Below are 20,091 nucleotides of genomic sequence, written 5' to 3' on the forward strand. Positions count from 1 at the left end.
TACAACGTAGTGATTAGACAAGTCTATACGTTATTCCTTGCTCACCATCTGTGTACAATGTATCTCCCATCTGTCACTGTACGTCTCTATAATAATACCATTGACTATATTGCTGTGCTATACCTTTTTATCCCCATGAGCTATTCATTGCATAGCTTGAAGCCTATATCTCTCGCTTCCCTTCACCCATCTCCCCAGCCACCCTCTTCTCTGGCATCCATCAATTTGTTTTCTGTATTTATGAGTCTGTTTCTGTTTTTGTTTGTTCATTTATTTTTGCTTTTTTGATTCAACATGTAAGTGAAATCATATGATACTTGTCTTTCTCTGTATGACTTATTTCACTTAGCATAATACCCTCTAGGTCTATCCATGTTGTTGTGAATGGCAAGATCTCTCTCTCTCTCTCTCTCTCTCTCTCTCTCTCTTTTAAGTTTATTTATTTATTTTTGAGAGAGAGAGAGAGAGAGAGAGAGAGGGAGACATGAGACAGAGAATCTCAAACAGGCTTCATGGTGTCAGTGCAGAGACCAATGTGGGGCTTGAACTCAACAAACCGTGAGGTCATGACCTGAGCAGAAATCAAGCTCAGGGTGCCTGGGTGGCTCAGTCAGTGAAGCATCCAACTTCAGCTCTGGTCATGATCTCACAGTTCCTGGGTTCAAGCCCCATATCGGGTTTTGGGCTGACAGTGCAGAGCCTGGAGCCTGCTTTGGATTCTATTTCTCCCTCTCTCTTGGCCCATCCCCCCACTCACACTCTGTATTTCTCCCTCTCTCTCTCAAAAAATAAACATTAAAAAAATTTAAAAAGAGTTGAATGTTCAACCAACTGAGCCATGCAGACACCCCACAAGATCTCCTTTTTATGGCTGAGTAATATTCCATTGTATATGTACACCATGTATTCTTTATCTGTTCAGCACCCCCTTCTTTTAAGAATATCCTTAGGCCTCCCTTTTTCTTCACTTAAATAGCAGAATTGAGGTATGTTCACACCGTGTCTTTGTTTTTCTCTACTACCTTCCTAGCCCTCACCTCCATTCTTCTAAAGTTTTCTTTTCTGACCTTAAATTCTATTTCCAAATTCTTACCAATTTCCTCTCCCCACTGTCCTGGGCTTTCCCTTTTTGCAGTATTCATCACATGCTGGGAAAGTCTTATAAAAGACATTGAAGAGACATTGGGAGTTGGGCAGCAAGAATCCTAACAGACGTGGATTATGTCTCCCAGCTATGTGATGACAGATGAAAACCACCTCACTAACTGTGCAGCATTAACACAGACCAAACAGAACAAAGTGCCATACAGCTGAGCTAGCTCTATGAGCAGAGCCTGAGCTGGGCCAGCTTAATTGGCTTTTAAAATGACTTGGTCTAGGTTCATGAAGCCTTCTATCTTAACAAAAGAAAGCACAGAGATTACAAGTTTTCATCTTTTGCTTAGAAAATCTTTCTAAGCAAAACATTTTTATTAATAAGTAAGTGTTGAAATAGGATTCCTTGAAGGTTCCAATGGAATGATTATATTGTCTGGATGCCTGTTTGATGCTTGGTACTATGAAAAAAAGTTGAAGGCGTCAATTTTAAATAACATATTAGAATACATATCAAAAGTGACAGATCTAAGGTGGGAATAAATAGCTGCTGACTTGGCATAATTTTGGAGAAATTAGAAAAATTGTTTGTATTCATCAAAAGTCACTGAATAGGAGACCTCAATTGCATTCTGGTTTGTTTGGGGTAAATTTCTCCACTCTTAGCTTTAATTTCCTAACTGTAAACAAGGGCTGCACCGAGAGGTAAAAGCACTGCTTTCTAAGGTTTGAGCTCTAAAATCCCATTCTAAACAATTTTGTCAAAATTACCTCCTTCATTGGCCTTCCCAAATAACTGAAATTCCACATTTAGAGACTGTTTTGCAAAACTTAGGTTGAAAACATTTTTCTCTGGGGAGCGACAATAAATTATGGGCTGTTTACTTAGAAGAAGAATAATTTACCAGGTAGCTAGCTAAGAATGTAGCAATGTACAGGAAAGGCTTGTGAAAGAATAAGAGCTTATACAGAATGTTAGCAGAGGATAATTCCTTCATAATAACTTGGGCCCAAAGGTTCTGGGTGCTAGAAGGCTGGGCAATGTGATGGTCCCATGGCCAAACCTGCTTTATAGTTTTTAAAAAAGCTGACTGATGCTGGAAGAAAATGGCTTTCTCTGAAGGGCCTGACATGAGGGTATGGCTTAGATGACTCACTTCAAAGATAGAATGATCAGTTTCCATAGAGTTTATCTTACTTCTGGAAGGGTGATATTTTTGTGTAAGAAAGTAGATGAAGATTTTGAGATGTGCACTATAGACCCAAAAAAGGAAGAAAGCAGAGGTGCTATGTTTTTGCAATACAGTCTGTAGGTTACACAGATTTGAAATATGAACCCATATCAAAGGGGCTGAAATAAATTAATCATGCCAGATGAGTGTATCATGCAGCACCTGAGCCAGCAGCCCCAGAAAATGAGGAATAATTCAAAGTGCTATTTTGGCAGGGGAAGAAATTGCTTCAATGAGAGTCAAATAGAAGAGTGTAGGCCTGATGTTTGACCAGGAGTGAACCCTGGCTCTCTCTCTTCTAACTGTGTGCATTTGGGGAGGTTGCTTAACCTCTATGAGTCTCAGTTTCATTCTCTGTAAAATTGCGGGCACCATCTATCTCTTAGACTTGGGGAATTAAGTGAAACAACCTGTAAAAAATGACATATCACTTGCTTCAGTAAACAGTTGTTATTAGTATCATTAGCAGTAAATAACACTGTCCTTAGGTGAACACATCAAATTTAAAAAATAATAAAAAATTATTCCCTTGGGGCACCTGGGTGGCTCAGTCGGTTAGCGTCCGACTTCGGCTCAGGTCACGATCTCACGGTTTGTGGGTTTGAGCCCCGCGTTGGGCTCTGTGCTGACAGCTCAGAGCCTGGAGCCTGCTTCTGATTATGTGTTTCCTTTTCTGCTTTTCCCCCACTCACATTCTGTCTCTCTCCATCTCTCAAAAAATGAATAAATGTTAAAATAATAATAATAAAAATTCTTCCCAATTATACTAAGCTAATAAGACACTAATTGCCCACAATTGGCTTTGCTAGCTGTGTCTAGTTTGCTGTCCTTGCCCTCTTGCCAATGAAAGAGGTGAGCCTTAAACAGGATTTGCCAGTGTCTAGTGTTTAAGCACAGAGTTCCCAGTAAGGATTCAGGGCCTGGATGTTTCCAGAAAGGTCTGGAAGATGTTGGTTGGATGCTCAACCAGGATCCTTGGGCACAGGATTCTCTCTCTCTTTATATGCATTAACAAAGTCCAAAATATGATCTAATGCCCAATACATAGGAAATTCTGTCTTGTGATTTATTTAATTAGAAGCAGAAGAATTCTGAGGAACCATGTTTTAGGCTGTGCACTGATGACTATGAGTGAATCACATGTGACATGCAATGATACCATGTGATTTTCTATTTGTATCCTATAGTGACTTCCTTGTGTTGGCAAGGTTTTTGGAACCAGAATATTAAAGTGACACTTTCTACATTTTTTGTATCTTCTTTTTAAAGTTTATGTATTTTTTTTTTGAGAGAGGAGAGCAAGAGAATGAGAGTGGGGGAAGGGCAGAGAAAAAGGGAGAGAGAGAATCCTAGGCAGGCTCTTCCAGATCCCAAGCAGAACTGTGAGATCATGACCTGAGCTGAAATCAAGAGTTCGACGCTTAACAGACTGAGCCACCCAGGCGCCCCTAAATTCTCTGTATCTTAGATATAAATTTTATTGTGGATCTTCATACTTCTGAAGCACTTTTACCCTACTCAAAAATAATTTATGCCAAGTGTTACTGACGCATTGCAAATAGGACATATGATTTGCACAATGAGATTTTACTGTTTGGCTCACATGATTTTAGTATGCTTTAGTGTGGAGTAAGTGTTCCAAGATGAGAGGATTTGGCAAGTATAAGAGGCTGAAGTTTTCATATTAGGTACCCTCTTTCCCAAGTCTCTCCAAGGATGAGGGAAATAGCTGGCACACAGACAGCTGTTTTATTACTATAGGGACATCACATTTCCAGAACTCTTCTTACGCAGGCTAATCACATGGCACCTGACTACTTGTACTTACCGTTTCAGGTTGCAATTTCCCTTTGACCAAATCATTACTGGCTTCAGGAGGAGTTGAGCTTACTCAGTTTTATATGAAACACAGAAGCATGCCAACAGAGAGGCAGGGCATAGAGATATCCTTTCTACTAATTTAAATCTCGATCTCTGTTTTGGCACCAGATCTTATCTGCAATCCAAGACTCACCCACCTTCCTGGATAAATGTGCTTATGGCAAGGAAGTTACTGTTTTCTGTCTGTATTCCCTTCTCACTTCCTTTGCTTTTTTGTTTCTATAGTGGGCTGAAAGGACAGCTCCCACAAAAAATACATGCATGTCCAAATCCCCAGAACTTGTGAATGTGACCTTATTTGAAAAAGGGTTTTTGCAGATGTAATTAAGTTAAGGATCTTGAGAGAAGGAGGGGCTTATCTTGCACTCAAAATGCAGTCACAAGTATTCTTAGAAGAGAGAGACAATGAGGAGAAGATGCACAGAGAAGAGGAGGAAGCAATGTGACCACGAGGCAGAGACTGGAGCCTTGCAGCCACAAAGCAGCAATTGCCATTAGCCAACAGAAGTTTGCAAAGACAAGGGAGGATTTTTCCACAGCCTTTGGAAGGACTCTGGTTCTGTGACATCTTGATTTTGGCCTTCTAGCTTTCAGAACTGTGAGAGAATACTTTCTGTTGTTTATAGCCTCTCAGTTTGTGGGAATTTGTTACAGTGGCCACTGGAAACTATTACAGCTTCCTGTCACTTGTCTCTTTTACACCATTTCAGTTCTTGTATACTTTAGTGCACTTGCCTGTTTATGCCCTCCCTCAAAATATTCTTTCCCTCCCTCTGTGTCTCATTGTTATGTCATTGCCAAGGAAAAGTGTATACCAGTAAGTAACGTACATGGTCATGATTGGACTTTTGCAAAGTTGACTTGACAGTTAAGGCAAACTAATCATGTTTTAAACTTTAATGGACATACAAATCACTTGGAGATTTTGGTAAAAGTGCAGATTCCTGACCTCCACCCTAAGACATTTCTGATTTTATTGATCTGGAGTAGGACCTGAGAACCTTCTTTTTATAAAAGACCCTGAGGCATTCTTATAACATGGTCATCAAATCAGTTTGGAGAACATTAAAGTAAGTTTTATCAAAAACTGATATGGACTTGTGGTATGGGTGTGTTAGTGCAAAGGCCCATTACAATGTAGTAAGTTGTGTGTATAGAAATCCCAGTCACTTGTCTGTGAAAATATAGGTAGCATCAAAAGGATTTAATTAGAGTCTCTTTTAACAATGAACAGGGGGGAGTTCAAGGAAACGTGAGTGTTACTTTAATACTGAGTTGAAAGCCAGGAGGGGCTGGCATGCCATTTTCTGGTACATTCCTTATTGCCACTGCCTAGAAAGAAGACTGGACAGGGCTGGCTGGGCCATGTTCTCACACCCTGGGCCAATTTTTGTTCCGACCTCATGGGTGCAACACTCAGGGTGGAAAATGCCTTAGTCAGTTTTGCCCCACAGTAGGCCCTTTTCCCCATCTGTTTAGCAGCTCCAAACAGAGTCCAAAGGAACAGTGACTGTAGAATTCTAAGAGGATTCCAACTGGAAGTAGCCCAGCTCACTTTCTTCAGTCGTCCTACAGTCCTCCTCAGACTTGGGAATTTTCTGGAGCCACTGGCTTTTACAGGCTGTTGCCTGAGGGCACCTACCCGGGAAGGGTAATCAGCTTTCATTCCTTGACTGACTGTAAACTTTACTACACTGGGGAATTGGAAAGTAGAGGCTGAAGAGGGTTGTCAGTTTGTGCCCAGAGTAGGGCATTGTATGGATGTGATGGGGCTTAGAGTCATCTTTTCTTTCCTTTGCTTCTTGGGGGGTTGTTTGTTTGTTTGTTTTTGGATACATGGAGTAAGCATTCTCTTATGAATTAGAAATACTGGTTTATTAGGGAAGTCTCCTGTAAGGACCCCATCACATCCTATCTTTACTCTTTCTAGCTGCCTCTAGATCATACTCCCTCCTGCCTCTTCACAGCGCTCCTCTGGCATTTGGTTTGGTTCCTTGATGGCACCCTGTTCTTTAATTGTTTTGTCTGCATTGCTGAAACTGCTCCTTTAGGCCAGAGTTTATGTCTTCCACATCAACAAAGTAATAAGCACAGCAAATTCTTTACAGATTGATTTAAAATCTTGATCTTTTAACAATTGAACTTTAAAGTATGGTGTTTCTACCTATCTTGAGCAGCCATTCTCAAACCTTAGCTGAAGGGTTTGTTGCAACAAAGATCGCCAGATCCTACCCTAGAGTTTCCACTTCTGCTTCTGTTAGAATGTTCATTTTTAACAAGTTCCTAGTTAATGCTGCTGACCCAAGGACCACTGTTAAAGAAGCTCTGCTGTAGAGAATGTACACTTTTTCCTTTGATGGTTTCCTATTATGTGATACAAAAGTCTGCACTTTATATGTTTGAAGAGATTAAATGGTGTCTTTGTAACTCAAGTACCAGACTTCGAATTAGTAAGTAAGCCAAATAAATGTGATAACACTTTTATAAGTGTTATGATGCTTTAAAAACAGTCAACCATGATGGAATGCTCAGTTGTAAACTGTGGTTCATTTGAAACTTGGTAGGCTGCCTTGTGTGTCATGCTCAGCTTTTCAACTCGTGCTTTTTGACTTACAACCGGTTCCCTACAGGCAGCCTCAATCCCAAGTTAGATGTCTTGATCATGTTTCTTCTTATTTCACTCTCATTCTCAGAGGGTCATCTTCATGCCCTCATGCCCAAGATATCTCATGGTTTGGGGAAAAATTAAAAATGGCCTCCCTTCCACCCACTACCTATTTGAAAGCACGTGAGTATAATGAATGTTGTAATGGGTATCATGCATTTTTGTTTTAGCTCCATGGCTTTTGAGACTCTTCAGGTTAACAATATGTATGTATTCCTAGCCTCAAGAGTACAAAGAGGTAGATTGCAGGACTTCTGACATTTGAAAGCCTTTGCTCTTTGAGAGCGAAAAAGTATTCTAAACTGGGAAAATGCACTTTCATTTGAATAAAGGATAAAAGGAGCAGAATTGGAAGAGATCAAAAGTTTTGGTAAGTCTTTTCTATAGCAGGAGCTTCTTACAGCTTTCAAAGCTTCAAGACTAATATTTTGAAGTCTTTTTAAGATATGTTTTAGAGAGAGAGAGAGGGACTGTAGGAGAGGGGCAGAGAGAGAGAGAGGGAGAGAGAGAGAGAAAGAGAAAGGATCCTAAGCAGGCTCCACTCGCTCAGTGCAGAGCCCAGTGTGGGGCTCAATCCCACAACCCTGGGATCATGACCTGAACTGAAATCAAGAATTGGACACTCAACCACCTGAGCCACCCAGGCACCCCTTCAAGTTTTGTTTTTACTTGGCTTTATAGGGCAAGCTTGATTCCTAGGGTGAGCCTGTCCCCAGGACTTTAACAATATCTTCATAATAGATCAGATATTCTGAGGTTTCTTCTTTTACCTAAGCTTCTGTTAAACCTAATACCCTTGCCACTTATTGTTCAATGTCTTAATATACTTTCTTCACGTGTGTGAGGCTTGCTGGTCCAGCTGTTTGCATGTAGTAAGCTCCATAAGGATAAGTTGCACATTTGTAGTTGTCTTCCCCTTGCCCATCAAGAGACTAAAATAATGAAATCATGAGAGTAAAACAAATCAAAGAAAATAAGCAAAACAGATAGTATAAAAGACTAATACGACAATTAGCAAGCAGAAAAGAAGGAAAACTCTTTTAAAAAGACAACATGTGTGGAATAGATTGTAGAAATGGACACTTCAAAAACTGCCACCCATATACTCAGAACCATTTCTCAGCTGTTTTTCATTGAATAGATGAAAGAAAGAGATTGCAAAAGGAAAAACAAAATACAAGACTGTTCAAGTCACTACTAGAGGACAAAGCTCCTGCCTTCTAAGCTCTTCAGAAGAAATGTATCATAGAAATGTTATAAACAGCCAGAGTCTCCTCTCCTTGTCCTCACTCAAATTCTTTACACTGCAGGATATGCTAATATAAATTTCAAAGTTGTGGTACAGGTCTTTTTGTCTTGTTTTGTTTTAAATAATTTGTAATTAGGGAGATTTCTTTGTTTAGTACAGTCTGTCCAGCCTGTAACTTACATGTGCCAAGACTAGCATGGCATCCTTGGGTCTTGTATTTGGGAGCAGTAATTAGAACTGGATGAATCCCATTTAACATAGTGGTCTGATGTCAGGCCCACACCCTTGTTCTTCAAATTCAGAGAAAAGTTAAATTGGTACAAAAATAAATTATCTTGAAACATTGCTCCCTGGACCTGACATTTTGGTATTTTGGCTCTTTTGATCTTTAGCGTTGAATACTGAGGATTAAATAACAATGGGAGCCTTTCTGAGAATACCACATGAAGGTGGTAATTTATAAAGTAGAAGTTGTCAGCCATCCAGTAGTCTCCATTTTAGATTCTTGGACTGCAATTCCAATATCCATGACCCTGGTCTGTTTTCTGAGGATCTGAAAGTACATCTTGTCAAATGTGAAAGTGTCTTCACATTTAGCAGTGGTTGGAAAGTTCATTAACAGTGACATTTAAGCTTTAAGCTTTGTGTATATGTGTGTATCTGTAATTTTGTGGAGTTTAAAAGTATCAATTACAAATGACAATGTGCTTGAGAATTTTAGAGTAAAATACCCATAAAAAGGGTAAAATACCAGAGCTGAAGGTAGCCTTAGAGTTCTTTTTTTGCCCCAGTCACTCATTATAGCTTAAAGAAAACATTATGTCAAGAAAGGGGAATTGACTTGTTTAAGACCCCACAGCTTTCTACCACTTCCTTTTTAGATCCACAATGGGATCTCAATGACTTTCATTTATTGTGCTATTGCCAAGACTTTTTAAAAATGAGAGTGGAGGGCTAAGGATCAGGCAGAGTACAGATGAAGAAAATTAGTTGCTGCAAAAGGAACTCCATTTATCAGTAGAAACCCACATGATAATGTCAAGAATGTTTTTTAGGTGGATGCCCCCTCTGCTCCCACCCTACCCTACCCAGCTGACCTATAGAAGTGATTGCTGATAGAGAATAGTCTCTACTGTGTCCAGGGAAGCAGAACTATTTGATCCCATCCTCATGCTTCTTTCCATTGACCAAGGTATCTAAAGCTTTTTTTTTTTTTCTCCTGTGGGTCAGAAATGTTCACTTCCATTTAAGATAATTTTTTTTTTTTGAGGTTGGCAACTGCATGTCTGAGACTAGATAACCAAAATGCTTTTAGGGGCGCCTGGGTGGCTCAGTGGGTTAAGCATCTGACTTTGGCTCAGGTCATGATTTCACGGTTTCTGAGTTCGAGCCCCACGTCGGGCTCAGAGCCTGGAGCCTGCTTCGAATTCTGTGTCTCCCTCTCTCTCTGCCCTCCCCGCTCATTCTTTCTCTCTCTCTCTAATAAATAAAACATTAAAAAAATGCTTTCATAAGGGTCAAAATACAAAAAGGTAAATCTATCTCATGATACAAGGAGAGATTTTGACTGCTTTTCCAAAGACAGTGAACCGAGAGTGAAGTGGAGAGAGAAGGCATGAAAACCAAGTGCATGAAAAAATAAAGACCATCAGAAAAACTATCTGAACCTAGGACTTCATTCAGTACTTTTCTTAGTCTTTGGGGCCTTTGACATTTTTTTTTCTTGCCAAATGTAAGAATAAAAGGATAGTTTTCTAGAACAGAGAACAAAATATCTTTTCCAAAACATTAGATTATTCAGTCTGACTGGGGATCAAAGCAGTTCTTAATGGGGCACTGGATTGATGATAAACCTCCCTAGTGATTTGGGGATTACTGACTTCTTTTTGGCTCCAAAAAATCTAACTGAATCTCTCCTTGAAGTTAACACAAGGTCAAGATAACCCAGCATCATTCTGGAATTGAGCGAATTTACTTCCTCAATCAGCTTTTGCTTGAAAAGCTTTGAATAATTTAATAAGAGCAGATAGCATTATAATTAGCAAATAGATATTTTAGGAATCCTAAAAGATGTGGGGAACATGAAGTTTCTTGGAAGAGGAAATTTAGGAAATTAATGGAACTAAGTGCCTTTACTTGTAAAGAACTATAATACCCTTCAGTGTGAGGAAGATAAGAATCATGCGGGAGAAACACTCTTAAATTTGGAAAATTTTTGTATGATGGCAAAAATTTGGAAAATTTTAGTATGATGGAAAAAGATGAATAAATGAATCTTGACAAAGGAAATGAGAGACAGTGCAATAAAAGAGAATACATTATTTTTCTAGGATTACAGTGCACAAAATACAACAAATATCTGGGAATATCTTCCAGTAAGGGTTCATGGCAAGTATGTATGCAAAGCAATTGCAGTTATAGTGGAAACTCTCATTTACTTGGTACTTGCTATTGACTAGACTCTGGGTGAAGATTTTGCAAGTGATACCTAATTTAATCCTTGAGATAATCCAGTGAGTTAGGTGTTTTTACATCTATATTACAGATAAAGAAAACAGAGGTTTAGAAAAGTTGAATAACATGTCAAGTCTTAGAGCTAATTGGTGTGGGAAGTAGAATTTTTAGCCCATCTCTGTTTGCTCTAAGCCTTTACTCTAACAACTGAATTGCTCTTTCTGTATCCGTTGTTTCCTTTAATTGTCTCTTTAGGAAGTTCAGTCCATTAAATGCCTGTCAGAAATCTCTGTAAATGATGGAAATTAAACCAATTCTCCTTTTTAATTTGTGTGCGCATAGTCTAAAGCTACTAATCAAAACACTGTAATCCTGAAATCAGACTGAGATTTAAAAACTTGAATTAGATGAAACTTTCCATTATTATATGGGAAAATACGCATAGCTTACTTACATTTTAAAAAATGTCGTTCATCTAAATTTTAACATTTTCTAGTATGAGCATATTTATATGAGAATACTATTTTTAAAAATGTGCTTTTATATCTAGATTTAGTGTTTGCTAGCATAGACATATTTATATTATATTAGTATTCCACTGGGTTCAAATATTTGCTTTTTGTTTCGGTGAACACCTGTTAGTCACATTAGATTTCTTGTTTTTGACATTCTCTATTTAACAAGTCCATTATTTGATACCCATTCTTTTAAAAGTAACCAGTTCAAGAACTGACTGTGACTTGGGTGTTCTCAACAAATGAGGTTGCTAAATTCCCTGTAACTGGCTCAAAATGAAGCTTATATTTTATTTACAAGATGGCAGTTGCCACCAGTTGTTTGATAAATGTCAGTCTGATGCGAAAATTGCTGCCAAACTCCAAGGAAAGCACTGCTTTTTATATGTCCTATGAGGATTCAGCTTGAACTACAAGGCTGCCGTTTGGATCTGATGATGAGGTTTATGGTTCACTTTTAAAACTCTGAGAAGGTCCAGACCCACTGCCCATTCTTTATGAAGTCTTTTACAAGTCTGAAAACGCATTGCTTACTCAAGTACATTGCTAAGTAGACAGTCACACAAATGTATCATAGTGGAGTAAATATTAGAAAAATGGGCAGTGGTTTTCAGGGTTCAGAGCAAAGGATGACTGCCTTCCAGCAGGTATTGGGAAAAGAACACAAAGGAGGAGCTATTTGCTCTGGGTTTGGCAAAACACGTCAGACCAAGGCTGCCGTGCATCAGAAGAATTTGCTATTAAAAATTTTGAATTGATAACTACATGTTAAAAAAAGTTTTCTGGTGGAAATTAACCTTCATTTGTCCTTTACACAGGGAACATTTTCATCTGCTTTTTTCTTCACTTACTCCCATTGAGTGTATGTTGGGCATACCCAGTCCTCTGTCATTAGGTAGATATCCCAAGCCCCTGGGAATCAAATGAGGATGAGAAAGTGTGAACAGTGTGTGCCAGGGTAAACATCTCCTCTTTGCATGTGCTCATTTCAGAAGAAAAAAGGGATATGCTGGAAGATGGGACTGAGAAGTCAGCCTAATTCAAATGAAAAAAGAATTAGATCAATTAGAAACAGTTTAGCTCTCTGCTAGCCAGTTGCTGGCTTCCTTAAACCATTTCTTATCCCAAGCTAGGCCACCTACCTAGATTATAATCAAGTTGTTCAAATTTTGCAATTTATCTCCTTAGTCTTATGGGTCGTAACAGGTTTTCAGCGACCATAGCAAAACAAGTAGAAAGTGGGCACTAGATTACCACATTTGCTTGGCTTCTCAGCAAAGCCAAGAGATAACTATATGCTTCTACCCCACCGCCATTGTCTAGGGAGATTTTGTGGGCACACACCATACTTATTTCCTAGGTTAGCAGGGCACACTAAATTCTGGGCTGTGATTTTAAAGGAAGATCACTATTACTGCATTAGCCATGAAGTTCATTTTTTGAGGAATTAAAAGGAGAATTCTATAACTCGGAGAAACATTTGACAGTTATTGGTAGCCTATGTAATAAACTTAAATTTGGCATTTTTAAAGATAGAGGTAGAAACATTTTAATGTTGGGCCAACTTTTCCTAGTGAAACTATACTAAGAAATTTTGGAAGCAATCTAGATTTGCCTCATAATGGTGGTTTGTCACCGTTTTTCTGTTGTGATATATATGGTTACATGTGAAACACTCTCATGGCTAAATGCAGATTTGGAAGTTGAATTGCTGTTTAGATAAAATAGATTTTGAATCATGCACAAATCATGTGCTCTAGTCTCTACTCTTTTTTCAAAATTCATTTGCCACACACCTTTGTATCTCAAGATCCCAGTTAAGGAGAACTGAATATAGAACAGTAAAGATTTTGTTCTTTACTTCCCATCCCCCTAAGTATTTCTGGTCTAGATTAACACAGGCAAATTTAAAGATCTAGAACAGATGTCTAATGGTGTTAGTGGAGAGGATGGAGTGGGGAGTGAGTCGGAGGACACAATAGTCAGTATGTGTTTTCTACCAGTCATAAATGTTCTTCAGAGACTAAAATGTGAGATGGTAAATATGCTGTGGTATGCCTCTTGTTAGGTGTACCCATGGGGGCATTCTTGCACATACTTACATATGAAGTATAGCAGAATAAGAAAAAAAAAAAGATGGAAACTCACTGTTAAATGGGCTATCTTTAAAAAGATCATGGGCTCAATTAAGAAGGTGATGATGTATTGGCCTAGACCTCTTTTCTGACCATCATTCATACATTTATCTGTGCCCAAAATCTAGGGATCAGCTTGTCACCTCCCCCAACTCCCAACAAAAATCCAATTCATCACCTAGTTCATTTACAAATAGATATTAATTCTATAATATTTCTCTGCCCAGGTCTAGTTATATCATCAGAACCTTAGTTCAAGTTGACATTTTTCCTTGCTTGGACCATTATAATTATTGCCTTGCTATTATCACTACATATTTAGCAGGATGTACAATGGGACTTTTCTAACAGTTTTGGAATTTTTGCCAAAACCCCAGCTAAGAAAAATAGATGAAAAGTGCTACTGAATTTGAATGTACTACCATTTATTTCTGTAATTTGCTAGACAGTCAACTCCATGATAACACCCAGCTTACATAAGAGAATTCTCCAACTTAGTAAGGAAATACAGAAATGAAGACAGTGTTTCCAGGACTCAGATACCACAGCATGAGGATATGTCCTTAGTTTTCGGAGTCCATAAATTCTTAGTTTATTCAATCTGATGGTGATAATACAGATTATTAAACAACATCATGATTGTTTTAGAGCTAATTTTATTTGCTACCTCTTTCCTGAGACTGTTGCCCTTACCTCTGAGGATATCTGCCATTTGGAGTGGAGCTTTTCCTGCTTTTACAGCTTCTGAATTATTGGCTATTTACAGAGATTAACATACCTTTATAGCAGAATTTTGCAGCCTCACTTCACCTTGCAGTTCCCACACCTTCCAAAAATGATGTCAACAATTCACCTTCTAACCATAGTAGGCATGTGATGTCATGAAAGCAGCCAGTGGGGGAAAAATTCCTTTTGAGATTTCATTTACTCCATCCCTGAGGTATCTTAGGCACTTTGACCATAGGAAATGCTGGCTCGGCTTGTTTCTCAGTAAACTTTAATTTCGCACAATTATCCAACAAGTATACATTTTTAAAAGTCATGTAGAAATACATTTCTTCTGTGTTTATTTGTTCTTGTTGTGGTAACTATTTGTCATCATCAACACATTTTTCTGTCTTCCATCTTCCCAGCATGGTTTCCATAGTGAAACTATATTCTCTGTTCCATAAAATTCACTTAGATAAAAGGGAAAGATGAGATACGCTAAGCACAGGAAGATAGAAATTTTATGTTGGTTCTTCCAGATTGCATGTTCTTTTTGATTTTCTCTACTAAGCCGAATGGCATTAGGTATCTGAATTTTTCAAAAAGGCAGGTATCAGAGATACCTGCAGATATGGGAAGCTGTGAAATGACTGTACATTTAATTTTTTCCAACAGTAAGTGGTTCATAAATTATAATAAAATATATCATGGAATATATTTTCCTGGAACATGTCAGGCTTATGAAAGTTGGTCGGATGAATTGGACCATGTAGAGTGCATTGCAAGAGACAATGGAGAGTAAATTACAAGTGTCATTGTGTTTACATAAAAGCTTTGTTGCAAACACACAAAAATTAAAACTCTGAAATAATTATTTCTGTTTTTCATAAAATTCATCATATGATGGCTTTAAGTCTCAGAAAAGGGCAGGAAGGTAAGTAAGAGAAGGTACTCGTAAATTTCACAGCAACAAGTGTTGCCTGAATAACATGCATCAAATCACAGATTACTTAATTTAAAGTAAATCAGAAATAAGTCAATATTTAAATGTAGCATATTTATAATTTCAACAAATGACTTATTTTGAGGTCTCTCATTACTTAAAAGTGCCAGTTGAAATCAGAATGTTGGCTTTTTAGGACAAAGAAAATCATTCTATCAGTTGGGTTTTGTTGTTATTAAAGAAAGAACTACTCTTGACTCTTGAACAATGTGGGGATTAGGAGCATGACATCCCATGCAGTCAAAATTCTGTGAATAACATTTGACTCCCCTAAAACTTAGCTACCAATAGCCTACTATTAACTAGAAGGCTTACCGATAACATAAACAGCCAATACGTATTTTGTATGTCTTATGTATTATATATTGTATTGTTACAATAAGTTAAGCTAGAGAAAAGAAAATGTTATCAAGTAAATCATAAGGAAGAGAAAATACATTTATAGTACTGTACTGTATTTATCAAAAATATTTCCGGGGCGCCTGGGTGGCTCAGTCGGTTAAGCGTCTGACTTCAGCTCAGGTCACGATCTCATGGTCCGTGAGTTCGAGCCCCGCGTCAGGCTCTGGGCTGATGGCTCAGAGCCTGGAGCCTGCTTCCGATTCTGTGTCTCCCTCTCTCTCTGCCCCTCCCCCGTTCATGCTCTGTCTCTCTCTGTCTCAAAAATAAATAAACGTTAAAAAAAAAAATATTTCCCTGTAGGGGTGCCTGGGTGGCTCAGTTGACTGAGCATCCAACTTTAGCTCAGGTCATGATCTCATGGTTTGCGGGTTTGAGTCCCACATTGAACTCTCTGCTGTTAGCACGGAGCCTGCTTTGGATCCTCTGTTTCCCTCTCTCTGCCCCTGCCCTGCTTTTGCTCTCAATCTCTCAAAAATAAATATAACATTAGAAAAAAAACAAAACTTAAAAAAATTTGCCTATAGGTAGACCCATTCAGTTCAAATCTATATTGTTCAAAGGTCAACTCTATATAGATGATTTCTACTAATATGTTAAAGCAGCCTTTATGTTTTTTGTTTTTCATAAATCCAAAGAGATTATACTTCAAATACAATCTCTATAAACTATGTAGCTCATGCCAGATGCACAGTTAGCTATTAACTAGAGGAGATTTCAGCATAATCAATCACATCAATAATTCACATCTAGAAGGGAAAGTAAAAATCCTTTTTATCAATAATCAAAGAAATTTACGGTGGGGCAATAGGATTTTAACCTGAATTATCTGGATAATTGGGCAATGTAAAGTGTATTTGTAGGATTTTAGTGACAATGGCAAGATTGAAGACTTTTGAAAATTGTCTCCTTCATAAAAGCAATGAGAAAACTGGCAAAAATGATCAGAAACAGAATTTTCAGAACTCTGGAAATTAATAAAATGCTGGTAACAATCTTGAATCCATTTACCTGAGAAAAGTGCTGAATCTCAGTAAGACTTTTACGGAAACAGGCTGGAACGCTGGCAGAAAAACCAAGCAGCACTTGGAGATCTTGGTGGATCGGAGATTTATTTAACACCGGCGGGCTCAGAGGAGACCATTTCTCCAAAGATCTGAGCTTCGAATGAAGGGGGAAAGGGTAATTTATAGTTGTCATCTTCCATATCTGTGGTGGGTTTTCTCGCGCCCAGCAAACAGGGCAAGAAGAACCTGGAAGAGGGGTCTCTAAGCTAGAGACCAGAGCTTGTTTTAGTCCCATCAGCCATCTTATGGTGTAAAACTTTATTCATTTTCCCAACAAAGAGAGCTTTGTGATGTTTAATAATTAAAAAAAAGTTTTTAATTTATTTTTGAGAGAGAAGGGGGGACAGAGAGAGAGAGAGGGGGGTGGAGAATCCCAAGGAAGCTCTGCACTGTAAGTACAGACCAGATGTAGGGCTTGAACTCATGAACCATGAGATCATGACCTGAGCCAAAACCAAGAGTCGAACACTTAACCCACTGAGCCACCCAGGCGCCCCAGTGACATTTAAATTTATCTTATTGCCCCATCCTCTGGTCTCCAGCTCTGTGCTAGACTTGAAAACCAATTTCCGTCACAGTGAAACCCAACAGCCTGGAAGCAACTAGAAGGAATAGAAGGGGGTTGAACCTCCTTTGAAGACTTGTTTCCAGAGCACTGTCACTATTTGTCCTGTTTGGTAGTCCACTGGAAGATCCCAGTTGCAAGACTTTGTTTATTTGAACTCAGTCTGAGATCACCAATGCAGAAAACCTCTTCTCTGAGGAGGTTTGTCAAAAACCATTACAGGAAATTGCTCACCTTCACAGCTGCCTCAAGCAGTGGATAACTATTGTGAAGACTAACCATAAAACAAGAAGGAAAACTGGGGTAATAAGATTTCCACAGGGGCTTTGAAAGTGCTGATATATTCCTGGGAGTCTGTAAGGCCATGAAGTTGCATAGGGATATGAACTTGCTCAGAAAAGACCCAAGAAGGCCATAACTTTTCATCTCTGGTTGTTTTTTGAGGCTCTGTTGAAGCAGAAAATGAAATCTAAGGCAGAGACATCAACTGTTTGGTTAAAAGTTGGAAAGCGTTCCTGGAGTTTCGTGAGGACTGGAGCCACAAAGAAAGGGTCATCCAGAGGGAGCTTTAGCCTCCCACTAGCCAAACCTAATAATGTTGGTAAAGGAATCCAGGATTAGTCCAAATCTAAGACAAAAGAACCCAGGGAGATAGGTTTAGGTCTTCCCGCTGGACATTTTTCAGTTAAGAGGAAATGGTGGGAAAGCTTCTTTTGGAAGACTGTTGGAGCCACAGGGAAAATAATCAAAACCCACAAATGAAACGATCAATGGTTGTCAGAGACTGGAGAGGGGGGAAGGGATTGCCTAAAATGGATACAAGGAACTTTTTGGGATAAGGAAAATATTTCAACCCTTGATTGTGGTGTTTGTTAAATAATTGTATATTTGCCACAACTCATTCAATTGTACATTTAAAATGAGTGAATTTTATTATATGTAAATATATCTTAATAATATAGACTTAAAAAACGAATACTTCCTAAATAGTAAAACAAAGATAAACACCCCAACTAAAAAAGAGCAAAGAAAATAAAAAGGCAATTTAAGGAAGAGGGAACTTTTATGTCCTTCCCTCACCCACTGAAAATAAGAAGATGCTCACACTTTAGAATAATTAGTAAAATAAAACTTTATACAACAATGAGATAACATTTCACATTCTATTGACAAATTTTTAAATGTACATACATTGTGTGAAATGTTGGGAAATTAAGACCTCAGAGTATGAATGTAATTTGGAAAAACCACTTAGAAAACAATATAAGAAGATCTTGAAAATTATGCATACATTCCATATGATCCAACAATTCCATTGCTAGCCATTTACTATGACAAATTCTGTGTCTATATAGTAGGAAGCATGAATAAGGAGCTTATACCACCCTTAAAGTTTTTGTTCCTGCACTTTCCTGAATTTGCAAAAGGCCTTGGATATCCAAAAAAAAAAAAAAAATGGATATTATTAAAGATAACTATAAATTAAATGCACTGGTAAAAAACAGTGCTAAGTGAAAAAAAATCAACTTATCAAAATGTATATTTAGTATTGAACTATTAATGTAGATTAAAAAACATTTTCAGGGCACCTGGGTGGCTCAGTTGGTTAAGTGTCTGACTTAAGCTCTGGTCATGATCTCATGGTTCGTGAGTTTGAGCCCCAAGTCGGGCTGTGTGCAGAGAGCTCACAGCCTGGACCCTGCTTCAGCTTCTATGTCTCCCTCTCCCTCTCTCTCACTCACACTCTGTGTGTGTGTGTCTCTCTCTCTCTCAAAAATAAATAAAACATTAAAAAAGAAAATCTAGACACTGCTACTCAAAGTGTGAGGATCAGTGTAGATTTGTAAACTGTTTATTATGGTCTATTATGAGAAAGTGGCAATGTGTTTAGAAACTTTATAGAAATTGAGTAGTGCCACAATATCTAAGTCTGGAATCAGTGGATTTGTTTCAATAAACAATGAAATATAGACTAGTATAGGTGTGACTGAATTCACTAGTGAGTTGAATGTAGTTGTATGTATCAGACAAATAAAATACATGATACATGGTCTGCAACAGATTGTGGAAAACAAAATTAAAAACAAAAACATCTGGCCCTTCACTACAGATAGACCAAGAAACATGGCTTCAGACAATATTTCATATAATTAAAACTTACAAAAATGTATGAACATTAATTAATTGGAAAAATACAAACTAAGTTCATGGCAGCAATTGTGGGTGTGTATACAATGGGTAAAAGAATGGGATTAGGGATTGGTAATGAATGAGGTTTTATGTTTATCTAGCATGCTTTAATCTATTTATTGAAAGAAAATAAGGCAAGTGTGACAAGCAGTTATAAATTCTGGGTGTAGGCGATATGGGTTTTTATGTTATTTATACTTTTATGCATTTTTCTTAAAATAAAACCTAATAAAAAAAAGAAAGGAATTCTTCCAAATTAGAACAGGAAGTCAGTTGGCTCCAAGAAGAATGTCTTCAACAAGAGGAATGGAATGGATCCTAGCAACAGAAAAATCAACTGAAAAGCTGGAAGGCATTAATGACATGGTGAAATAGCATCTGCTTCTTATCTCATAAGGGGGAGAAATAGCCAGTTAGTTTCATGAGTTGGGAGGTGATGCTCCAGGAAAATACATGGTTCAGAATTAAATAAAATGGTGATATGATTTTAAAAATCTAGTGCAATGTAAAGAAAGAGTGCTGGTTTTACCAGTAAGTTAGGAACATTTATACATGGGACAAATATTGTGATGTTTTGCACAATGACAAGGAAAAGTTGTCCCAGGATATCTCTGGGTTCTGTAGTTAATATTTACATAGTCATGACAATGGAAATACCACTTATTGGTTTTTAATGTTTAGAGTCACCTGTAAAACAAATACAGAAGATTTAAATATGGTGACAAAATAGAATGTGAATATTATTAACCTCGGCGATATAAAAGTAGAGATATAGCTTGTCCTTTGTATAATTTAGTGTTACAAATGGATAATCTGATAATTCTGTGAAAGATTTGGAGAATTAAATTAGATGTCATTTGAATATCTGTAAAAGTTGTGGTCCTACCAAATAGAAATACTTTGAAAATAATTCAGTATAAAGTAGACCAAAAG

This window comes from Panthera uncia (assembly GCF_023721935.1).
Source record: "Panthera uncia isolate 11264 chromosome A1 unlocalized genomic scaffold, Puncia_PCG_1.0 HiC_scaffold_17, whole genome shotgun sequence".
In the NCBI taxonomy this organism is placed as follows: Eukaryota; Metazoa; Chordata; class Mammalia; order Carnivora; family Felidae; genus Panthera; species Panthera uncia.